This window comes from Pectinophora gossypiella, chromosome 3 (genome assembly GCF_024362695.1).
Source record: "Pectinophora gossypiella chromosome 3, ilPecGoss1.1, whole genome shotgun sequence".
Classification (NCBI taxonomy): domain Eukaryota; kingdom Metazoa; phylum Arthropoda; class Insecta; order Lepidoptera; family Gelechiidae; genus Pectinophora; species Pectinophora gossypiella.
In genome coordinates, this window is record NC_065406.1 from 12,601,498 (window position 1) to 12,613,932 (window position 12,435).

A 12,435-nucleotide genomic window follows, 5' to 3' on the forward strand; every position below is an offset into this window, starting at 1 on the left:
TGGAAGTGTAACTTCTTTTTCTTCTCCCGCTGTTCCAAGCCTACCTGAACACATTTAATTCCTCATGCATGAGTAAGTAGAAGTTTAATGACAGTACATTCTGCTTAGGTATTTTTCACATTTTTGTATAAAACAGCTTTTGACGTAGGTATTTGAACGCACTACGGGTACCTCGTACCCGTAAAGTTAGTTATAACTAAGTACGAAGTCAAAAGCTGGTAGGTGAACTCCTATGGGTTCTAGTTTAGTTACAGTTCTAAACATTTTACTGAAGTTTCTCTCATAAATTGCTTTGAAGACGTTATGAAATACTTTTAAGAAATCAAGACATACTTAAGTGCTAGGAATCGATATAGTCTTGGAGTAACTATACCAGAGTAACTAATAAGTAACCACTAGGTACGTACACACATACATACATACATAAACTCACGCCCGTAATCCCTAATGGGGTGGGCAGAGCCACAAGCAATCAAAGACAACTTGCAGCCACTGTTGATACGGTGTCGTAAGCACTAAGTACGTACTTAGATAAAAATACTTCGGGAAAGTCGGATGGATTTTGTAAAAAAAATGTATTATCATTTTGGATGGGCTGATTACCTTCAGCGTACGGTGCATCATAGACATCTTAAGACTTTGTATCAAAAGTGGCTGCAAGTTCTCTTTTGATTACTCGTGCTCTGCCCACCCCTTTAGGAATTACGGGCGTGTATTTACGCATGTATGTGTACCATTTTTTTACGTTAAACAGAGACAATTCAAGTCTGTAGCCACAAATCACCAGAAGGTACCTGAAGGCCTTGAAGCCAAGCGGTATTAAATTGACTTCAATATTCACTACCTAACTATTCACTAATAGAACGAAGAACTAATGGTTACTAAGTATACGTGAATACATTTAACATCGATAATCTTCCAGATTTAAGCCAAGATCTACCATCTTCCAGAGTTCAAACAAAGTACCTACACATTTCACCCTAAAATCCATCAAAGGAGCCCTAATGTCCGTCCATTGAGCACCAAATCAAAGGTATTTTTTTCCTCATTCCCGTGCCAACAAAGGTACTTCCCAATACTTCCCATTATATATATTTGATACGATATTTTATACGGCATTGTGAGTTTGTGAGCACGCGCGCTCTTGGCATGGCGCGATATTTTTATATTTCTTTTTTATATATTCGCGTGTGGGGTGGCAAGGGAGCGAGACGTTCAGCCAGGGTGGGGGAAGGGGACGGCCGCCCCTAAAAAGTTATGTATTTTTTCTCCTCTTTTTTCCCATCGACGTGATGAAACAGCGAGCGATATTGATCCAGAGCGTTGGCAGTAATACCATGCCGAGTATGAGATTTTCTTTGCGTCCGTTTTTTGTTTCTGTTAGGTATAGGTACTAGAATTTGTGCTACATATTAGATGTCTATTTTGCAAAATAATAGATGTTTTTTTTCTAATACAGTTGGCTCGGACACACTTATCATTATGTTAGTTTAACAGAAAGCTCGGTGAAGCGTGTGTAGTAAGTTAATCTTGTGATGGATGTTCTTGAGCATGTTATGTTACTCGTGTGTAGGTATGTGTTACGTATCTACGTGAGTACCTACCAACTAAATTGAACTTTACTGTTTGTAATATATGTATAACTAACGAAATATTCCTATTTTCTCCTCCTAAGTATTGAACTTTTCATTTGAAAATCATAAATATATATTTGCCTAGTTTTTTTTTACGTTTTACTTTTCTCTTTTTTGGCGTGATTATAGTAGATTAGTCTGGGATGGCGGTTAGGCAGTTTCTACTTGGCCGGGGCATCCGGAAAATGGCTTATCTGGGTTCTGTTTTTATTTATATCAATTTTTATATGTACACATTTTTAATTGAATAAAGACCTGATTAACAGTATTGCCTGCGTTACGTATTTATTGTTGCCCATAAAAATAGGTACTTACCTAGGTACGTGTTTTTTTTCTCACCCTGCGCAGGTGTGTGTCGCGCGTCCATCCCTTTGGCATTATGTTCGGACAAGCTGCGCACGCGGCGAGAGCCACCGCACATGCTGTATACAGGCTGTGCATAATACGGTGAAATATATAAATTTATTGTGTTTTAAGCTTTAGCGGAGAGGATAGACGGACGGACAACAAAGTGATCCCACTTAGAAGGTTTGTGTTTCCTTTAGAGTACTTACTTACCTTTATTAAAACACACCTTACCTACATTTTGTAATTGTACAGAAAGGTATTTATTTATGATTTTCAAATGAAAAGTTCAATACTTAGGAGGAAAAAGTAGGAATATTTCGTTAGTTATACATATATTACAAACAGTAAAGTTCAATTTAGTTGGTAGGTACTCACGTAGATATTCCTACCATTACTCATAGGCATAGGTAATAAAGCGAATGCGTTTTAAATGTTGTTTTCTCCATTCGATACTCGAGATGGCCTTCACTGTAAATATTTTTAAGTAAACAGATATCGTGACGTCAATTCGGATAAAAATAAGATTCGTTGGTTCAGTTAAGTAAATTCGCGTCATGAATGTGTCTTACATAGCATTTTTTAAAGTAGTTACTATAGGTAGGTACTAAATTAAACAAAAATGCAAAATAGCAAGTAAGTAGTTTAATACTTTTGAAAACCAATTCTTTTTTCATAACTATTTTTATAAGTAAGTTACTACCAAAGTATTTTATTCATAATTTTACAGTTTCATATTTACAACGTTCCAAATTAGTGAATCCTTATGACAAATTTTATTGCTAGAAATATTTTTCGCCGCGCATATTTTTTTTCGTTTTTTTTTTTAGTAACATGAAAAATGCTACACCGACAAGAGCGTGACTCCTAAATTAGATGTGATTTTTTTTTTCATTTTAAGAACTAATTAGGTTTACTTACTATGAACACAGGAAAAAGAAAATGTGTCAGGAACGTTCCCTAAGTGAGAACATTTTCGGCGTTGATTTTCAGTCATAACCATATCTAAAATTACTATATTTACTTTACCTCAAACACGTTAAATTTAACACATTTTACACATTTAACATTGGTAGGTAAAAATAGTCTGCTTATCTTCCGAAGGTATTCGACATTTCTATTTTTAGTCATTACTGTTGTCACAAGTGTAGAGTCACCATAATTACGTGGGCATTGTTACCAAATATATTCAATGTTAAATCTATAGAATTATCATGTCGTTGTGTTAAATGTAACTTGCGATAGTAGGTCTGATAATGTAATAAACCTATAGGTATTTATTTAAAAAAAATGCCCTGTAAAAAAAGGTATTTGATGCTTAATTGGGTACTTATTTTTATAAATAGTAGAAAACGAGTTGTCTTTAACAATATAAATTATTAACAGCGTAAATACGCAGCGATAATTCGTTGATCTACGAATATAATAATGTAGGTAGGTACTTACTTACTTATCATTAAAAAAAAACACCATTAATATCTAATTAGAATGACATTATTTAATCAATTAAAATAATAATTGTTTTCTTACGTGTAACGGTACCTACAAGCCAGGTTGTAGGTACTTGTATTGATTATCGTATTATAAAAATAATAATCATAATATGAAAGTTTAATGAAGTACAATGAGACAATAATTGTTTCTTATAATTAATTCTTTATTGTAGGTGAATGCCAGAACAATGCATCTGCATTAACACAAATTATAAGTTAAAGTGTGTAATCAATTTGTAATTCTTTTATATATGTTCTAGACGTCTTTTATATAAATTAAATAACACTATTAAGGTCATAATATTTTTATTAAATTAATGTCAAAGAAAATTCTGTATTTTTTCTCGATATTGGAAGTTAGTATAGTGTATTTTTTTAAATTGAAATTCCCGAACAATTGTGACACATCCTATATAGCATAGAATAAAAATATTGTCTACGTGGCGATTCAAATTTTTTGCGCCTTTTTGTCCGAGTCGATGGCGCATTCACGGACACAATCCGGGCTCTTTGGGGTCATTTTATAGGGCTTTTTATAAAAAAAAACTTGGAGGTTACTTAACATTGTGGACTGGAGTCGAAATGTGCACAAAGGGTGGCGAGTGGGCCCTGTTGACTGACCGTGATTTAGACCAACGGATTTGCTGTAACGGGCAAAGTAGTGATGGGCATGTGTATTGACATTTTTGACATATAAAACACCTAAATGGAATATAGTACAAAATCTTCGGTAAAATGTTTAGGTAAGCGAGAAGAAAAGTATTTTGATGGAGAAAATCCTTTAACAGGTAATTTGTGGGAAAACTTGTCAACTGCTTATGTGTATGACAATTGGAAAATAGCTAAAGACTTATAACAATGTTTTGATATAAGTACCTACTTACACGTTGTCTTGTAAAGGTAAACTAATACTTACGTGCAGCAGCAGCTACGCACAACTCCAAACATCACTATAAAGGAAACAATCTACATAGTAGGTTTAAGTTTCATTACTATGTATCTTCATTTTATTCTCAGTTTTGTTGATACGCATCTCAAATAATCAGGATATCGCCTGAAGATCCGTGAAATTGGTTTTCGTTTGAGAACTCAATTGTCCATCTATTTTTAGACACGTGGGCAGGCAGATGTTAGTATTAAGTTGTTATAGATAAAAATCTTCAGCCGCTCAGCTTAGTTGCGTTTGGAAACGATTAAAACGTTACGCAGTAACGTAGATAGTCGTACTTAGTTGCTAAATAAAGCTTCATAAATACAGCAGTTTAGAATCGGAAAAGCGGGAAAATGGGCAGAGTGTAAGTATTTTTGTTTACAGTTCAAAATCTCTGCTGACTCTACACGCGGCAAGCATTTTAAACAAGGCTACTAAAAACTGATGATTCTTTGGTTATTTTTTTTGCTCACCAAAAAAAGAAAACTTCCGCCAGGGTTGATGTCGGTCAGTGACCTCACAACTCACACGAGAGAAGAAGAGAAGATGTGTAAACTATTTTTATGACCGTGATAAGCAGCCAAACGCACTCTATGATTTCTCTACTTCTCGAACAGGAAAACCAATTATATAGGCGAAAATAAGTTTGTTTCGGGTATAAGTATAGGGTTTTGCATATCCACTAACGCACAGTATAAAGTATTTACTAAGTAAAGATGTAGGCCTGGTATTCTGTTTAGTGACAACTTGACAATTTTCGTTAGCGAAGCAGGCTATATCTGGCCACTAAATAAAAAGAAAACGGCGAATATATTTAATTTATTTTACAGAGCAATTTTGAACCTTCAATGAAATACTTATACGAGTACTTGAGAGTCCGTGCTGCATAAGTAGTCCCGCATCACTTGTCTTATCATTTAGTTCCATTGAAGGACTTCTTTCGTGGCGGGTTCTCTACTTCCAGTTTTAATGATATTATTTACTTAAGTGATTGATAAATAGTTCTTAAATTCTCCGTCATCAAATTTAAGGTCGTTGATGACGTCTAAACTGCTAATTTGTAATTAATTAATACCTTGGTTTTTAAAATATGAGCATGGTCCACTCCATTCGTCTGGTAAGTAACTACTATTTACGTATGTAATGTCAGATGAAATCATATTACTTATTTCCTCTCCCATACTTAAATATTGAAGGGGACTTTTTTACACTCTCAGCTCATATTAATAATCATTTAAAAACACTCAATTATCCAATGATCACTTTTTGTACTTTACAATAAAAAAAAACGTAATAAAAAGTCCCCTTAGTTTTTAAACGCAGCAAAATGGGAGTATTTCCGAACGTAGTTGCTTTTTTCAAATTAAGTTTTTTTAGAGGGGCGTTGTTTGATAGACAAGGGGTGCTTTTTATGTCGCTTTTTAAATGTTTTTTTTAAGGTGTTTGGAAGATGAGGTGAGGCGACAGACGATTGTTGACGGAAGTATGAGGGGCGAGGTGTTAAACAATTTGTTTATGATAGCTAATAAAAAACTAATGACGTGGGGGACTGCGGTTTTTTGAGGGTAGAACAATTGTAGAGAGGTTATGATACCACCCACTTCGTAGTTTGACTTATTTTTTATGTATAATTGGTATTAATTAAGTAGATTACCGTACCGCATTAAATTACATTTACCTTATGCCGATGCAAGACCCTAAGTGCCTTAAATAATTTCGGGAATTGAGTTTTTATTTATAAAAAATGAAGTCGTTTTTAAGAGTAATTTCTTTTTCTGAAATGTTCTGCATTATGTACAGATTTTTATCTTCTATCTCTTGAATAAATGCCATTTAGCTATAGTATATAAACACTCAATACTTAGTTTGGGTCTAATACTTATCCATAAGATATAAAAAGCTCTTGTTTTTTTTTTTTTTTTTTTGACGTGACTTTTTGTAGATTTGCCGCAGATGGCATTAACTACTTGGCCGGACAAATGGGGAGCGCTGAAGGCTCTCACCCGGTACAACGTTTAAGACAACAGGCCTGAGGGTGCCTAGTTGGGCGCGAACCTCGAATATAAAAAGCTCAAATTATAAACAAACATAAGCAATTATAATACTTTACTCTCCCCAAATCACCTGTAACAAAATCCACGTGCCGTCTAAAAAACAGCATGTGTGTTAACAAGCCAATCACCCTAATACGACCACAAAATTACCGTAAAAATGCCTTTTTTTATCGACAAAAATGTCGATAAAACCGCAAAGGGCATGTGGGGCATGAGTACTTAGGGGAGAATTTAAAAAGACGTGTAAATAAATAATTTGTTTTTTGAGGGTAGTTTTTTGGTAGTCGCGTGCGGCACACGCTTCCGTATTGTGCAACCCTCCTTGAGACTTTAATAAGGGCGGAAACTGGGGAGTGTGCTGCGTACGCGCATGACATCTGCTGGCATATGATGTAAGAATTAGAATGTCGGTTTATGCTGCTTCATTAGTTCATTACCTGCGAGTAACGTCTTAAGACAGTCTTTTTGCTAATAGTGATTCCCAAATTACAGAACAAAAAATGTGAGTGAAAAAGCCCACATTAAAGCGATTCATCTAAAGAATTAATATTACTATTTGACATTTGTTTGCATTGCGCAAATGTCAAATTATAATATTGCTTTATTTAGATGAATTGCTTTGACGTGGTCTTTTAACCTCTCAGATTCAGTGGTGAAATAAATGATGCGTAGTGATGGTGGCGAATTGGCGATGCATCTCAGAGTATGTGACGTAACCTATATTGGGCTGGTTTTCCCTCGGCGGTTAGACGCTTCTGTTCAAAACCGGACCTGGTCTGACAAATCTTCAGGTTAGGTTAGCGGACCCTGTGAAAACGGTATAACACTTGGAAGATGATTCAGTTGTAAAGTAGATAGCAGTAATAATAGTGGAATTTGGAAATCAGTTTTTTTTGACGTGACTTATTGTAGAGTTGCCGCAGATGGCATTAACTATTTGGCTGGACAAATGGGGAGCGCTGAAGGCTCTCACCCGGTAATAAATTTGAAAGAATTAATCGACCCTAGTGGGTCGATAGCGATAAGCGCTGAATGAGGGAAATCGTCGACCACGCCGGCGGGGTCGGTATCGGGATGGAAATCAGTAATAGAGTTTAGTTTATGCATATCATATGTATGGTGCATACGAGGTTGGCATGACTCTCTTTCATTTACCTTATATGTACATTGTAAAATCGTCTGAAAGAGCTCGACGAAAAACGCCAAACACGCAAGGATCGTCCCAAACCCACCTATACCTACACCTTTAACTCGGATGGACAGCTATTCTGCCTCCAATGTGACCGGGTTTTCAGAACAAAGTTTGGCTTTGCCAGTTACATTCGTGCGCACGAGAGAAGAGACTGAGGTCGCCTTTGTCGGATACGACAAGGAGGACTATATATATATATATTATGTACATTGTCTTCATCGTATTTTCTTCTCCTATTTGCGTAGTTCAGTCTAGTTTCTGCTCCTCTTAACACATCTACGTGCTTTCTGACGCAAATTATAATTTGAGCAAATATGAAGACAGATAAAGTAAATAGTTTTGGTCATGCATGACGTCACGTTAGTATATCATTATTATAACTTTTGTGGTTCGAGCGTTGGGCTCACGATCCGGAGGTCCCGGGTTCGATTCCCGGTGGGGTCATATCACAAAAAAAAATACTTTGTGGTCCCTAGTTTGGTTAGGACATTACAGGCTAATCACCAGATTGTCCGAAAGTAAGATGATCCGCGCTTCGGAAGGCACGTTAAGCCGTTGGTTCCGGTTACTACTTACTGGTGTAAGTTAGTAGTCGTTACATGAGCCATGTCAGGGGCCTTTGGCGGCTCAATAGTAACCCTGACACCAGGGTTGATGGGGTTGGTAATCCACCTCACAATCCACACGATAGAAGAAGAAGAATAACTTTTGTTACGTACGACGTATCTGTACGTCAGAAAATCGTTCTAGTATTGAAAATGTGAGCATCCTCACGCACTACGCGATGAAATTCGTTCGATATCCGAAAGTACTAAAGTCTCCGAGCTTTCTGTTCTCCGTGATAGGTGGTGAGCTGTATCGCCGTTGATACTGGTCGAGCCAACTGAGTTACAGAAAAACTGCACTAATAACTCATTGATGCAAGTCCGGTATCGGAATTTGAACCTGCGCTCCCCGTTTGTTCTCATTCAGCGCTTATCGCTATCGACTCACTAGGGTCGATTAATTCTTTCAAATATTTTTCCTCTCAGATGACGCCCTGAGCCGAGTTTCGCGCCCAACTGGGCACCCTCAGGCTGTTGTCTTAAACGTTGTACCGGGTGAGAGCCGTCAGCGCACCCCATTTGTCCGGCCAAGTAGTTAATGCCATCCACGGCAAATCTACAATAAGACACGTCAAAAAAAAAGCTCCCCGTTTGAGAAGCAAGCCAGTGAACCAGTAAGTTTTTTAAAATTTATATTATAATAGTTTAATATAACACAAATGCACTGTAGTTTCACCGAGACTATGTTAAATACGTAGGCGATTATATCGAGAAACTAACTAATTATTTATAAAGTCAATTACTTTGAAGGTGCCTTGTGTGCGAGGGTTTTTTGACATATTCGCGTTTGTATGTTTTTTACTTCCTATTCAATGTTAATTTTACACGTGTTTAACTAATGAGTTTTTTAGTACGGTGAGTTATCGTAAATTTTAAAAACACAAGTCACTGGGCTTTCAGAGATTAGGTACCTACTTACTGTTTGCGAGTTTTGACTCACTAAACTTATATTTTTATAGATTTACTTCCGATACACTACTTGGCTAGGCAAGTGGGGAGCGCTGAAGTCTTCCGCACTAGAATGGTCTCCTTGTTTGGTTTATCCCGTATTCCGTAAATAATTTTCTTCGACTCTTAAATATTTTTTACCACCAGCTGAGAAAGTTGACCTCTGCTATAAGGGTCAAAAGTGAATTATAATCTCTTTGATAATAATGTTGTTTAGATTGGTTTATTTCTATTTTTTTGTACTTACCTATTGCTACCTTTAGCTACTCTATGGTAATAATTAATTCATTTAATACAAGTAATACCATCTCTGTTCTATTGATAGCGGTACAAATCTAAGGAAAGTTTCTTTAAATAAACTTATTGCGAACTTTTGCGGTGACATAAAAGCCACATCAGAGAGTCCGTTATCCGCCGCCAAATGAATACGGGCCGCTCAAACAATAGGCGACAATTTTAATGCCATTGTCCATTAATCAAGCTAAAAGGATTACCTACACCAAAAAAACCTTCACCAACCCTTTTTTACGAAAGTACCGTTACTTGAGTAAACTTGCAATATTTGGGCCACCTTTATTGTTGACTTTCTAAGCCTTTTACGATGGGCCGTTTCAATTGTTCCACAAGAAAATATATTTGCATTTACATAAACAGAACTAGGAAGATTTGCATATTGTTCTCGTTAAAATAAAAATTCTGTTTGTCATTAACAAAGTGTTAGATAATAAAATGTAAATTTAGCGTACGGCGTTTTTGAAATGTTGGGTTTTTTTCTGAAATCGTAAAACGTCGAGAATAGATGTCCCGGAGTGTCCTTACACTTTTTGTTTTATCGTTCGTCCGGACATAATTATGTTCAAATTCAAATTCAAAAATATCTTTATTCAGTAGGTAAAATAGTTACACTTTGAATCGTCAATTTTTACATAACGAACGTCTCATCCGCCTAAAACTACTGCAGCTTCTCACAACCTGTATAACCGGGAACCTGTATAAGGGAAAAGAAGCTGCAAGAAAAACCTCGGCACAGGGCCCTAGACGTTCTTTAAAAAAAAATGTGACGCTTAGAATCTTGATAGAGAGTATGGATGTTAACAATTAAAAACCACGCAGATTGCGAAATTATTAAGTTTGATAGATTAACTAGTTAAGATACTTACATAACCATAAGTATGCAGTTTAAAAATATATAAATACCTATAAGTTATTACAAACAACCAAAATATCGATTAGTAGCTCTATTCCTTAGGAATGAGTGTGTATATTATGCATGTTGTATACTTACTAGGTACATTCAAGTAGAAATTAGTTATGTAGGTACCTTTTCAATAGACTATTCAAGAATTTATGTTTCGTTAATTTCTGAATATATGTATATTTCGTAACAAAATTACTTAGAACATGTGCAGTGTAAAAGGATTATTTGAGGAACATTCTCCACTGGAGCATGTAACAAAGAAATGCCAAAGAAATTGGAACATAACGACAAAAAGGTTTTTTCCAATAGAAAAGATGGATAGTTTATGAAAAGAGTTTTTTTTATTTGGCAATCATTGGTAGAGCTAAAATTGGCCAAGATAGACCTATTCATTGTCATAGCGGTTCTGCATTAATAAAAATAATAGCAAGTCATGGGATAAGTAAATAATTACTCTTGAACAGCAGATTATTATTAAAAACTTTAACCTGTGAGATTCTTTATTAGAAATAATTTATCACAGGAATTGGCTTAAAATAGCCACTTTCAATGTAAGTAATTAACAAAAATAATTCATTGAAGTTAAAATACTTGTATTACGAAACTCAGCTACTTTATCCGGCCAAGTAGGCACAAGAAGGTATTACGATTTGTTTTTAGAGTAAATATATCGAAAAATCCAGTCTATTAAGGGATTTGCCGCCTCGACTTTACAAAAGCCACGAGTCTGAATTCGTATCCCGTCCTAGTCAGAATTTTGTTTATCTATTTTAGGGTGAAAGGCGCAGGAAAACACTACCCAATTTTTCCCTAAAAAGTACCATGGAGAACGCAACACCGACAAGAGCGTGGCTCTTAAATTAGCGACGATGATATTTTTTCCTAAAAAAAATATTTATGATTTGCTATTTTACCCACAGACCTCTAAATAGATGTGCATATGACTGTAAGGGACAGTGCAGGTACACCAGTTTTTGCATTTCCTTTCCTCGCTTTTTACAATAAAAACTTTCTTTTAAATAAATAATCCGACATCGCTTGACAAGGATTCATCTTAAAATAATAATTGACGAATGGTGGATATTTTTCGCATTTTTAAAAGATGCATAATATTTTTTTTTTGCTGCGATGTGTTTTCGTCTCATCCTGTTATTTGTGAAAATATTGCAAGTAGTTGCAGGGTTGAAAGGATATGTATAATACAAGCATTTTATTATATTATGAGAAAGATGGCGTGGAAAATTGTACCTACGTGGAATAGGGTAGTTTCCAACTAGTCAAATCAGACACTTTTTACTAAGTAAATGTCAAAACACGAAATGAAACGGAATCTGTGACGTCATAGAAAACTTGAAATTCATAAATAAGTTCAAATCTGTCTTTATTCAGTAATCAGAAGTTCATAATTTATCTTTGATTTAGGAAACTATCCAATTCCTTGATTTCTGTCATACACCTACGACTGCTTGAGGTAAGTACCTAAATAGCAGCTTGCTTGTATAGTAGGTCACTCAACTTAAATAAATTAAATTCAGCTTTGCACAGCGTTTAAACATAATGTCGGTATCTACATAAATAAATTATGTTATGTATATTCGCGCCCGTAACCCTAATCGAGGTGAGCTCGACCACAAGCTGTCACAGGTTCTACTTAGTATTTAAATATATAATTATTAATTTAACACCATAATAATAATGATAAAATAATTTTAAGTATTACAAAACATATATAAAAGTATACAAAGTATATACAAAAATCCTCTTCCTACATATTAGATAAGTACCTCTCGAAAACCCACCTACACCTTTACTTATTTATGGGATATAGATAAGTATCAATACACGATAGGTTGTATTATATAAAGAATTTAATGCATTATGTTACTCAGTTTAATACAATATTGGCTAAACAAAGCAGAAAATCACATCCGAAAAATATTGAGCAAAAAAAAAAAACAGCCCTCTCATGTTTCGATGTGAGTGAAGAGGGCGCGTAATGGCCGACGGAGGGAGACCACCATAAATTCGGCCTTCT